Raw genomic sequence first — 13,692 nt, forward strand, 5'->3', positions numbered from 1 at the left:
TACCATTCTCATTGAGAAGATTAACCACCAAATGTGTAAAATTCTTAGCTTTGATTTCTATTATGTGAAAATTATTGAGTAGAAGATATTTTAGGAAGAAATGAAAATTACTTGAAAGGAAATCTTTCTTTTTTCCTTTTTTTTAAAGATTTTATGTATTTATTTGACAGAGAGAAATCACAAGTAGATGGAGAGGCAGGCAGAGAGAGAGAGGGAAGCAGGCTCCCTGCTGAGCAGACAGCCCGATGTGGGGCTCGATCCCAGGACCCTGAGATCATGACCTGAGCAGAAGGCAGCGGCTTCACCCACTGAGCCACCCAGGTGCCCCGAAAGGAAATCTTTCATACAAACATATCTTAAAATCACAAATACATAAAAACTTGCCAAAAAATTAATTTACATGCTTTTCAGCTAAAATTCACAGAGGAAGTGATTAGAATATTTTTAATATATTTATTAATAACAAAATAAAAAACTAAGTGACAACTAAAATGTTATAGAAATGAATTATTATTATTATTTCAAAATATTTATTTATCTGAGAGAGAGAGAAAAAGCACAAGCAATGGGAGCAGCAGAGAGTGAGAGGGAGAGGGAGAAGCAGGCTCCTCGCTGAGCAGGGAGCCCAATGTGGGGCTCGATCCCAGGACCCTGAGATTATGACCAGAGGCAAAGGCAGTTACTTAACTGAGCCACCCAGGCACCTGAGAAGTAAATTATTATTGAATGCAAAGTGTATTTTTATCATTATTTTTCTTTTTTAGTGAATAAATCATATAATTTTCCTCATAAACTAAGGTTTATTTGGTAGAAGAGTTCCATATGATTGGGAAAACTGCTATTTCAAATATGATTTAGGCTTTTATCCCAAGACAAGAATTCAGATGCGTTCAATTGAAGACTACAAAGACGAAGAAGTCAATCAATTAATCGTCGAATGACTGATTTAACTATGCTGAAATATATCCCAGGTTTCTGACACCAGCCTCTTCCTTGTGAAAGCTGGATCCTACCAGCAGTATGGATTGAGTAACAAGAAACTGGTCATACAGTTCTGCCCTCAAGCAGGTTAGAGATATGTGGAGAAAATGCAAATTTAAAGGAAACAAGGAACACAATCACCTGTGCTAAGTTCCGTAACAGAGTGACTTCTGTGTCACTCTAAGCCAGAGACCTGAAAATCAACAGGTGAGGCCAGAGGAGAGAACCTATGTTGGGGAGTGCAAAGAAAGCATCCTAGGAAGTAGTTTGCAGGAAGACTAATGCACATGAGCAAAGGAAGGCCTGCAAGAATGTGAGAACACAACATCACGACGGACAGCAAGCATTTCAGCATCCACCGCGCCAGTGGGACAAGGCCCCGAGAGGGACGGTGAAGGAGAAGCAAGCACAGGTCGATCCTGAAGACGTGCTCCGTACTGAAGCATTTTTCTCCATTGCTGGGAGCAATTGCCTTCCACTAACGAGTTGTAAGCAAGGGAATCTGGATGTTCAAAAGTATACTTTAGTTCAGAACACGTGTTGGAACACTTTTTTAAAAAGGACCAGTTAGTAAAGAATTTTGGTTTTGCTTGCAATACTGTTTCTGAGAAAAGTACTGAGTTCTAATACTACAGCTTGCAGGCAGCCACAGATACTACAGAAGGATAAAATGTAAGGGTATGTAACATCTGAAAGTGGCGGTTGGGAGTTGACCCAGGGACTGGGGTTTGCCAGTTCCTAATTTAGAAAGATCATGCTGGCCTCGTGAGAAGAATGGCTGCCAGTGGGAACACAAACCAAGTAAATGTAGTTACGTTGTAGGGCCTTGGACTTAGGATTGAAAAATTATATTCTTCATTATAAGTTATGTAAGTTCTAAAATGCAAAGGACTCAGCCACAGATTAGATGCAAGTGTTAAGGGAGAAATTTCACATGGGATGACTCCCAAATTATTGGCCTGGACAAAGAGTTTTATGGTGGTAATTCTGGTCAATGAGAAGAACAGTAGATTCAGGAAAGTAAGGACAAATAGAAGTTAAATTTGTGTATGTAAAGTCTTAGATGCCACTAGAGATCCAGAGAAAGCTTTTGAGTGAGTAACTTTAAAGCGTTCCTTATATAGGGAGAAAGGTCTAATCTGGACTTTAAATACCTGAGAGCTAACCAAAGACATAAAAGGAAATAAAATTATTTACTGGTAATATGCAGTTTGAGATGTAAATAGGGCTTAGGAAGAATTTCTTAGAGATGTTTATGTTAAATTTATAGACCGAGAAAGTTGAGTATGCAAAGGAAATTTAAGATAAATTAAGAGAAATATGGCCAGAGATGCAATGATGCATTAAAGGAGAGAGATTCTAGCTTCCAGGACGTAGGCAGCTCAAAGGAGCATTTTTCCCACTCTTGCAGCAACGAAGCAGCTCAACAAACTTCTAACTCATGCGTTTATTCAAACCCACTGGACACGTGTCACAGAGAAATCCAGAGGCTTAAATTCTAAAAAAAAAAAATGGGGCACATAGTGTGTATGAAGAGGGAGAAAATGAGAGGATATACTCACCCCAAATTGATGCAACTGGATGTAGATCCTGAGTTCACCCTGAAAAAATGACAAGTGACTCTTGAGCAAAGACCGGAAGGCCGGTGTGAAAAGCTGGCAACAATAGGTGTTGGAGGAATCATGCAGCTCTTTCTCCAGGAACTCTATTGAACCCTCCCAGAAAACACTGGAAAGATGGCTAAAAATTACCCATGGTGGATGCTGCTGGAAAGAATGATGGCAGGCTTGTGAGAAGAGCATAAAACTACGTAGCTCTTCTTTTTCTACGATGAATAAAAAGCCTTAATCTGTGAGGGAAGAGCAACAAGCATTGCGGTCCCTCGTGCACAGGTGAAAACACAAGGCAGCTGTGGGAAGAGGACAGGGCAGGGAAAGTCCCACTGAGCCCAAAGTCACATCTGTGGGACTGGCAGGATGACCAGGAAGGCCAGACTTCCAAGACATAGGGACACAGACGTGTCTGAGACAAGGAGATTCAGAGCAAGGAGACACACATCCTGCAACCCCTCAACAGCCAGCTACAAAGAGTTGAATAATAAGAGAGAAACAAAGTCCTCCGAAAGTGACAGAGAAGGAGAAAGGGTACTCAAAGATGCGCCCTCAGACACATGGCACAAAATCCTCGACCACAAAACCAAGCAGACATGTTATGGTAAGTTGGCTTTCAACTTAATTTCAAGGTATCTTTGTAAGTTCAAGTCTGAAGTATAGTATGTGTAAAATAGCAGTGACATATCTCAGTCCCAGCCCAAACCCTACGTAGATTAGCTCAACTCCTCGCTGAAGGTCTAGCAGGAAATGAAGGGGATGATCATTTCCTGATATGAATACCATATTGGTATCTACAAATTCTGCAAGGCAGGCCCCATTGTCATTTGAAACACTCATCAGAACCACGTTAAGATATTGTACACATATTAAATCTACCTGTTAGGGTTTTAACATTATTATAACTCACATAGAAAAAGTTCTAATGGGAGTTCCAGGTGGCTCAGTTGATTAAGTGACTGCCTTCGGCTCAGGTCATGATCCTGGAGTTCCAAGACTGAGTCCCGCCTCGGGCTCCCAGCTCCATGGGGAGTCTGCTTCTCCCTCTGACCTTCTCCCCTCTCATGCTCTCTCACTCTGTCTCTCTGTCTGTCTGTCTGTCTCTCTCTCTCAAATAAATAAATAAATCTTAAAAAAAAAAAGGTTCTAATAGAAAAAGGGAACAATATGCCAAATGAGACAGGTAATTTTTACAAAACAGTGGAAAGTAAAATCAAATGAAAATGCTAGAAATAAAAAACACTAACAGAGATATGTGACAGAATGCCTTTTCCAGGACTCACAGTAGAAACAACACAGCCAAGAAAAGAATCAGTGATGAGCAGATAGGTCAATGGAAGTTACACCAACTGAAGCACAAAAAGAAAAATGTTTTTTAAAAATGAAATTCAATTTCTAAGGTATATAGGTCAATACTTCTAAAAGACATATAATTAGAATCCCAGAAGCAAATGAAAAAGAGGAGGGCAGAAACTAGTACTAGAGAAAATATTGACAGCAGTTTTTGCAAAAGTAAAAATGAGACACATCAAAGTGCTGATTAAACAATGACACACAATATAAAAAACTTTTCTGAAAAATACAGAACATATCATATTCAAACTGCTGATAAAGTACAAAGACAAAACCTCAAAGGTAGCTTGAGTAAAAGGAGAGGTGACACAGAGAAACAAAAGTAAAAACTATAGTTGACTCCTTGTCAGAAATCATGGAAGCAAAAAGACAGGAGGAATGGTATTTTTTAATGTTGAAAGAAAAATAATGCCAACCTAAAATTTTATACTCCGTGAAAAATATACATTAAAAGTGAAGGCTTTCTTGACAAATACCCTATGTTGTCACTTCTATGTCGGTTCCCCCCAGAAAGCCTTATAGATACAGAGAACTGATTTGTGGTTGCCAAGGTTGGGGTGGGGGGTGGGCAAAACAGGTAAAGGGAGTCAAAAGGCATAAACTTCCGATCATAAAATAAATAAATCCTGAAGATATAATGTAGAGCATGATGACTATAGTTAATGATATTGAATTTTATATTTGAAAGTTGCTGAGAGAGTAGATCTTAAAAGTTCTCATCACAAGAAAAAAATTTCCCTGACTTTGTATGGCAGTGGATGCTATCTAGAGTTATGCTGGTGATCATTTTGCAATATATACAAATATTGAATCATTATGTTGTAGTGAAACTAATATATGTTTGTTGTAGTCCAATTATACCTCAATAAAAAAAAATCTGAAGCCTTTCTCCAATGAAATCTGAAGAAATCAGAGCAGTCAGATCCACTCTTTAAAAAATGTTAAATACCTTTCTTCTGAGAGAAGAATAAGGTATCAAATCCATAAAAAAAAAGTGAAGGAAATTAAAGTAACATTCAATCCATTTTTAAAATATTTTAATTTTTTCTAAAAGATTATAGACTATCTATGGAAGCATGTATTGTGTATTAATACCATATGTAAGAGTAGATGTTATAGAAAAGATAGACCAAAAGATGGTGGAAAGGAAATGAGACTATAGAATTAAAAGTTCTTACATTACAAAGGAAGGGTAGAATATTATTTGAAGGAAGATTTTGATTACTTAAAGAGATATATATTTGTGGAGCATAAGGAATAACACGGAGGATATGGGGAGATGGAGAGGTGAAGGGAGTTGAGGAGAAGGGGGAGACAAACCATGAGAGACTGTGGACTCTGAGAAACAATCTGAGGGTTTGGGAGGGGAGGGAGTGGGGGGTTGGGTGAGCCTGATGGTGGGTATTAAGGAAGGCACATGTTGCATGGATCACTGGGTGTGGGGCATAAACAATGAATTCTGGAACACTGAAAAGAAATTTTAAAAATAAATTAATTAATTTTTAAAAAGAGATACCTTATAAAATGTAAGTAAGCCAACTGTTTTTTCAAGAAGGTATAACTAATACATCACCAGAAGAGATCAAATGAAATTTGATAATGTATTCAACTAATAAAATAGTAGGTGGACGGGGAGGAGAAATGAAACAAAGGAGAGGCGAAATCAATAGAGGACGCTTGTGAGTTGGTAAATTACGAGCCAGCATATCACCTCAAATATGAACATTTTAACACACCAGTTGAAGGAGCTTGTTAGATTGATTAAATTAGCAGATCCAAATATACATTGCGTATAAAGAAAATCACTTTAAATATTTAAATAATTATCAACTCACGTTTCTGACTTGAATTCTTGTTTTTTAAATGACTCTTAAAACAATAAGGTAATAAACAAAATAAAAAGTGATCAAGAATGCAAAGCACTTGGAGCTCTTTCTCCTAGAGGGCTTTGATTTGAGAGCAGCTTTAGAAATCAGATGAACAATTTTTATTCATTCACTGATGCTCCTCATATATGACCAAGCAATCTACTGCTGGATATCAACCCAACAGATGAGAAAAAATATATTTACATAAAATATTTATGTGGCTGTTTTATTTTATTCACGATTATCAAAAATTGGAAATGAAAAAAGTTAGAAATGGGGCATATGACCTTCAACTGGAAAATTAATAAACAACTATGATATACTCATAAAAACAACTATTAGTACTAAGCAAGTACAAACTATTGATTCTTGCAAAAATATTAGTGAACCTTAAAATTAATTTTCTAAGTGAAAGAAGCCAGTCCTCAAAGGACACATATTGCGCTATTCCATTTATGTTACATTCTGGAAAGAAATTAGATCAGTGGTTGCTGAGGGCCAGAGGCTGTGCAGTTTATAAAGGTGCAGCCTGAAAAAGAAAGGTCTAGCACCAGGGAGTTTTTGTGGTAATGGAACAGTTCTGTATGAAACTGTGGTGGTGGACACCTGATTCTATATACATTTCCAAATGTGCAGAACTGTATCCAGCCAAAGGCATATTTTGCTTGATGTAAATGTTATGGTCATTTTCAGAGGGAGATGGCGCTCACCCCCAATGTAGTTGAGATGCAGAGACCAGCGACTTCACATGCATGTAAAGGGAGTATGAAAGGCTTATTATTCACGTATCTGAAGTATCTGCGGAGAGCAAGGAATTTAAGATGGCCTGACACAACAAGGGCAATAAGTAGCTTGGGGTTGTACCCTGGGTAGGGAAAGGCACTGGTACCAGAGTTCCCTCCGTTTGAGGGCAAGGGCTTACCTGCTTTGGATTCCCACTGATACCTCAAGAGGGAGTATTCTGGTTTCCTAATCTGCTGGCCCAAATGAGAGGCCCGAGCGAAGAGAGGAGATGCGCTACCTGGTACAGAAAGGTCAAAAGCAGTTCAGTGGGCAAAACAGATAAGGACTATAAGGGTCATATGGCGGATTTTATCATAAACTTTTTATACTCACTCGCCTGTATACTTTATGGATCAAAATATCTGCTTCAAAATGTAAATATTGGCTTTGAATTTCATCTCAATCTCCAGATGCGTGATATACAAATGTAATAAAATTATGTTTTATTTTTTTTCAATAAAACCATTCCAGGTATTTCAATGTCGCTATAAGGGAAAACAAACAAAAAAGAGATCAATGGGGAATAAAACTTAGAGTTATGCTGAGAGGCATTACAAGGGCATATAGATTGAAATCATTGTCCAAAAATAATATGTATGCATTAGGCAATCAGTTGTACATAATGAAACAGGAAAATGGTTATTAAACTTCTGAAATACACCTGTCATGTCATCTATCTTTCTGTGTCAGATATATAGCTTGGCTGGATATCTACATGTTCAATTTTATTTCTGAGCTCTCTCTTGCTTTTACTGTCACATACAATACCCATAGTTCGTCTTTAAGGATGTTATCAATTTTTTAAATTTCTCTGCTTTGCTCCTACCTCTTTCCTGTAGAGCTTATATTGGGTATATAAGACTCTTCTCTCCAGCAATCTATCTCCAGTGCTTTAGATGCTTTAGAGTGGAATATGTGCAAAACAAAGAAAGTTTTATTTAATCAGCAAATATTGTTGGGCTCTTACCAAATCCCACTGTGTATTCTACATTCTAGAAATAAAGAAATAAGACAACAAGAGCAAATCCCAAGCCTCAGAGAATTTATATTCTAGAGAGGGGTCAGAGCAACTTAATATTAAAAAATACACAAAATAATTTTAGTTATTGTTAAAAGGTTTGAAGGAATACAGTAAGATAACGCTACAGAGCAAGTGGACGTGGGAAGTGACAAGTTAAGTCCTAAGTGGATGATATTCGAACTAAGACACAAATGTAGAGAAAGATAAAGCCATTAGAAGACACAAAAGAAGAGTTACAGGCAGAAGACGCCGCAAATGCAAAATTGTGATGTAGGAACAAGCTTGATGTGCTCAAACATAAGCAAGATGAATAATGCAAATATTAAGTTTGTTCCACAGAAATTCTCTGGGACACTCATGGGAGCCAATAACAGCTTTAATTATCTATCACGCCTCACAATTTAGGGAAACCAGAGAGAGGTATCTGGGGGGCTCAGTGGGTTAAGCATCTACCTTCAGCTCAGGTCATGATCCCAAGGTCCTAGGATTCAGTCGCATATCTGGATCCTTGCTCAGCAGGGAACCTGCTCCTGCCTCTCCCTCAGACTTTCTCTCTCTTTCTCTCTCTCTCTCTGACAAATAAATAAAACCTTTACGAAAGAAAGAAACAAACAAACTAGGGAAGATCCAGGACATTTATAGCATGAGCATTCTGAAATTGTGCAATTTATTGAAGCTTCATAAAATACTTCATAACATTTTCGTGTTTCATATCCATACCTAAATTTATATATAGTGACTTGATTAAATTTATATAACAAAAAAAGTTACCGATCAAGATGTACTATCTGCTAGATGAACTTTCAGTGTGAAATAAGGCAAATGTTCAGCAGTATATTGTTTCAAATCCTGTGAAGGCCTTGTGGAACAGATCTACTGGAGAACTGTATCAGAGAATGCTCTTTGTTCCGCTTACGATCTCTTATTGATAAGATCCTGGGTAGAGTGAATTTACAGGATGACTGCTGGTAGAAAAGATAGCTCTAAAGGTTAGAGTTCTTTGCCCTAAATGCTATCAACCACTTTTATACTTAACAGCAAATTTATTTTAACATTCTTTTATTAGCTTTCTATAATTACCCAGCTCCTTAAATGCTCGCTGAGCAAGCCTTACCATCTTTCTGTTTCCCTCATTAACCAGTGAGTAGAATGAAATTGTCAATACATATTCATTTTACACTCATAGAGGAATCATGCTTTAAACTTTTTTGTGATTATATTTTAACAGACATATGAAACAGTTTTCCAATCGACATATGGATGTAATGTAACAGGGCACAAAATGCAAATATCTTAATGCTTACTTTGGTTCAGAATTTGTGTTTTGCTTCCTGCCAAGAATTGCTACATAGATGTTTAAGTTTGCCTGTACTAAACTGTATTATGTTGTTTGTAATAATGTAAGATTTCTTGTGAGACAAAAATTGTGTGTGACATAATTATGTACATGTTTATAGTTTTGAAGGAGTAAAGTCACTCGATTTTAAAATTTTAATTCTAGGGGAACCTGGGTGGTTCAGTTGGTTAAGCAACTGTCTTTTGCTCAGGTCATGATCCTGGAGTCCTGGGACCAAATCCCATATTGGGCTCCCTGCTTGATGGGGAGTATGCTTCTTCCTCTGACCTCTCCCCTTACACGGTCCCTCTCTCATGCTCTCTCTCTGAAACAAATAAATAAAATCTTAAAAAAAATAAAATAAAGTTTTAATTCTAGTAAATTTGTTATTGTAGTTACACCTCATGTAACTATTCTTACTAATATTTCTCACAAATAAAAATAGTCTTCTCTTATATGAGGAAAGAAATCAGAATGTAATACCATCTCAACAAAAATGTATCCTATTGTGGAAAATTCTACATATACAAATGTACTTATGTGTACTTTCATTTTACTTTTTTCAGTTAAATTTTATTTTTTTCTTGTGTTATGTTAGTCACCTTTGTGTACTTTACAGCAAACTTAGAATTTTGGGTATGTAAATTTTGAGATAAGTCTATTATTTTTAACATGGTTTTAATATTTTTCTCAAGACCTACACATGGGAGGGCACCTGGGTGGCTCAGTGGGTAAAGCTGCTGCCTTCGGCTCAGGTCATGATCTCAGGGTCCTGGGATCGAGCCCCGCATCGGGCTCTCTGCTCAGCAGGGAGCCTGCTTCCTCCTCTCTCTCTCTGCCTCCCTCTCTGCCTACTTGTGATCTCTCTCTGTCAAATAAATAAATAGAATATCTTAAAAAAAAAAAAAAAGACCTACACATGGGAAAAAACGTGGATGAGATTGACATAAGCCACATTTCAATACACAGTGGTTTCACAGAATTTTTTTTTTTAATGCATGAATATAATAGAGACGCTTCTGCTCACACAGACCCCATCAGCACCTTCTCAGAACTTGTTTTGGGGTAGGTAGCAGTGAACAGGAAAAGGAAGGACTTATTAGAAAAAAGGCTCATGGTTTCATCGCACAGTCATGCCCATATTTGAAAACAAGGGTGAAGCACATATTTGAAACCTACACTTTTGGAGGAACTCAAATATCGATTTTAAAGATAGGGAAGATTACCATGAACAGTCTAGAGTATGACCTATCTGAAAGCAAATTTTGGGAGGTTAAGCGAATCTAAATACTTAGTAACAGGAACAAATGGGGAAACAGCAATGAGAATAGTTGTGTTTTATATTTTAGAAATATGATACAGAATTGAGGTGATTTGGAGAGGCTAATTTTCCTCACCACAGGATAATTAGGGAGAAAAAAAAAACTGGTCAGCAATTATATAAAAGGGAAATAAACACATGTAATAAGGAAACTAAATGTGTTCCCAGTAAAATAATTGAAATTGCAAAAGAGGAAAAATCCAAGTAATATCCAACACTTATATGCACGACACATCCAATGAGGGACTGAGTTGAAATATACATCAAAGGAAAATGTCTGGCCACATGTCTGCTATGGGTAGGCTAACAATGTAACATATATTTGGGCTTGTTAAGAGAAAGTAACAAAACTGTGTTTTTCTTTACCAGAAAACTACTCTGCCTCTCTGGGACCATAGTGGAAGCAGGATTCAGGAAGAAAAACTCAATGGTTTTCAGCCAGGTAATTAAAAATTTTAAAGAATAAAAAGTAATAATACACTTTTTGAAGAGAATTCGAGATGTGAAGGAACATCTTTTGCATATATTTTATCTAAAACAAATTGAGATGAGTTTATTATTTTCTACTTGAGAATAGATAGGAGTCTCAAAAAGATTTCTGTTAAGCTTAGGAAAGTTATTGGCAGATAATGTTGTAACCAGTTATACAAATTTAGCCTGCACAAATTACCAATATATTATATGGTGAGTTCTGAGTTACTCTTAATATCCTATACTCACTGCAATTCTCCCTAGTCCATCTTCATAATTCAAGTGGATGGTGTACTTTTTATACCAGGGACTAAAAAGGGCAGGACAGTAGTTCATGGATACATAAACACATTTGAGAAGGTAAATGGAACTAAGTTTGCCTATTTTGTCTTTATGCTTGAAGATAGAAATTTTTCCTTATATATTCATCTTCTCATTAAGGGAGGTGGCTTTGGAAATGAAATAACATCTGGTTGTATGTAGAAATCAATATAGGCATATTTCATTTCACAGGTATTAGATATTCATTTATTTATTTATTTTTACAAATTAAGGTAGACGGCAACCCTGTGTCCAGTTAAGTCTATCAAAACCATTTTTCCAGTATGATTTGCTCACTTGATGTCTCTGTGCCACATTTTGGTAATTCTCATGATATTTCAAACTTCTTCATCATTATTATATTTGCTGTGGCGATTTGTAATCAGTGATCTTTGATGTTACTATTGTAATCATCAAGAACCACATGTAATGGTGAGCTTAATAAATGTGCATGTTCTAACTGTTCCACTAGCCATTCCCCCAGGCTTCCTCAATCCCTGTGACACAACAATATTGAAATTAGGCCAATTAAAGCCCCATGATGGCCTCTAAGTGTTTAAGGGAAAGGAGGAGTAGCATGTCTCTTACTTTAAATCAAAACCTAGAAATGATGAAGCTTAGTGGGGAAAGCATGCCAAAAGCCAAGACAGGCTGAAAGCTAGGCGTCCTGTGCCAGTTAACCAAGTTGTGAATACAAAGGAAAAATTTTTGTAGGAAATTGAAAGTGTTTCCTCTTTGGACCAGTGATAAAACAGAACAAAACAAAACAAAACAAACAAACCAACAACAAAAGAAACAACCTTATTGCTGATGTGGCAAAAATTTGAGTGGTCTGGCTAGAACATCAAACCAATCACAACATTCCTTTAAATCAAAGCCTGACCCAGAGTAGGACTCTAACTCCTCTCTTCAGTTCTGTGAAGGCTCAGAGAGTTGAGGAGGCTTCAGATGAAAAATCTGAAGCTAACAGAGGTTGGCGGTGAGGGTTAGGGAAAAAAATCATCTCCGTAACATGAAGGTACAAGGCTGAGCAGCAAGTGCTGGTATGGACGCTGCTGCAAATCATCCAGAAGATCCAGCTCAGAGAATTCTGGAGGGTGGCTACACTCAACAGCAGGGTTTCAGTGTAGACCAAGGAGCCTTCTCCTGGAAGAAGATGCCATCTAGGACATTCATAGCTGGAGAGGACAAGTCAATGCCTGGCTTCGAACATTCAAAGGACAGGCTGACTCTCCTGTCAGGGGCTGATGCAGCTGATGACTCTAGGTGGAAGCCAGTACTCATTCACCATCCTGAAGACCCTACGGGCCTTCAGAATGATGCTGAATCTACCCTACCTTGCTCCTTAAATGAACAACACAGCCCAAATGACAGCAAATCTGTTTGCAACAATTACTGAGTATTTTAAGCCCTATATTGAGGCCTGCTGCTGAGAGAAAAATGTTCCTGTTAAATTAGTACTTCTCACTGACAATGTGCCTCGTTACCCCAGAGCTCTGATGGATCCCTGTACGGTGAGATTAATGGAGTTTTGTAGTTGGCAACACAACATTCTTTTGCAGAGCACAGAGCAAGGAGTCATTTTGACTTTCAAGTCTTGCTATTTAAGAAGCATTTCGTAAGGCTACAGCTGCCACAGATCGCGATTCCTTTCCAGAAGGATTCACCATTCTGGATGCCATTAAGAACATCTGTGATTTGTGGGAAGAGATCAAAAGATCATCATTAACAGGTGTTTGGAAGAAGAGGATTCCAACTCTCATGGATGACTGTGGAGTTCAAGCCTTCGATAGAGGAAGGAGATACAGACGTGTTGGAAACAGCAAGAGAATTAGAATTAGAAGAGAAGCTTGAAGAGAGAACTGAGCTACGGCAATCTCATGATCAGTGTGGGGCAGATGAGGCACATGCTTCTCAGCACGAAGCAAGCGATGTGGTCTCTTGAGAAGGAATCTATTCCTGGTGAAGATGTTGTGAAGATTGTTGAAATGACAATGAAGAATTTGGACTGCTACCAAAACTTACTTGATAAAGCAGCAGCAGGGTTTGGGAGGACCGACTCCACTTTGAAAGTGGTTCTGCTGCGGTAAAATGTTATCAAACAGCATTTTACAGAGAAATAGTTCATTAAAGGAACCCCCCATCGATGTGGCAAATGTCACTGTTGTCTTATTTTAAAGAAATCGCCACAGCTACCCCAGCTTTCAGCTACCACCACCTTGATCAGTCAGGATCGTACACATCGAGGCAAGACCCTCCACCAGCAAAATGATTACAACTTGCTGAAACCTCTGATGGTCGTTAGCATTCTTTTAGCAATAAAGTATTTTTTTTAATTAAGATAGATATTTTTGATATAATGCTGTTGCACATTTACTGGACTACAGTGTAGTGTAAACATAATTTTATATGCACTGGGAAACAAAAAATCATTTTACTCATTTTATTGTTTTATTCATTTTACTGGCCTTATTGTGGTGATCTGGAACCAAACTCACAGCATCTCTGAGGTCTGCCTATAAAACATTAGTGTCTCTACTGAATCTTGATTCAGATGTGCAAATCACTCCCTGTTTTTCTAATTCTACAAAGAACTAGAAAAGAAGATCGCGTCCTCTGGTGTCTTT

The 13,692-nt window shown here is 37.6% G+C and overlaps 1 protein-coding gene across 1 annotated transcript in view; it reads left to right on the top strand.

The window, feature by feature from the left end:
* LOC309855473 (uncharacterized protein) overlaps nucleotides 1-10,700 on the top strand; it is a 133,900-nt gene extending 123,200 nt beyond the window's left edge. Inside the window, exon 4 of the mRNA XM_082715823.1 lies at nucleotides 10,643-10,700. The gene's annotated coding sequence lies outside the window, so the exon portion shown is untranslated. The remainder of the gene's footprint in view (nucleotides 1-10,642) is intronic.
* Nucleotides 10,701-13,692: the final 2,992 nt, after the last annotated feature.

The sequence above is a fragment of the Mustela nivalis genome, assembly GCF_964662115.1.
Source record: "Mustela nivalis genome assembly, chromosome: 20".
NCBI classification, from domain to species: Eukaryota; Metazoa; Chordata; class Mammalia; order Carnivora; family Mustelidae; genus Mustela; species Mustela nivalis.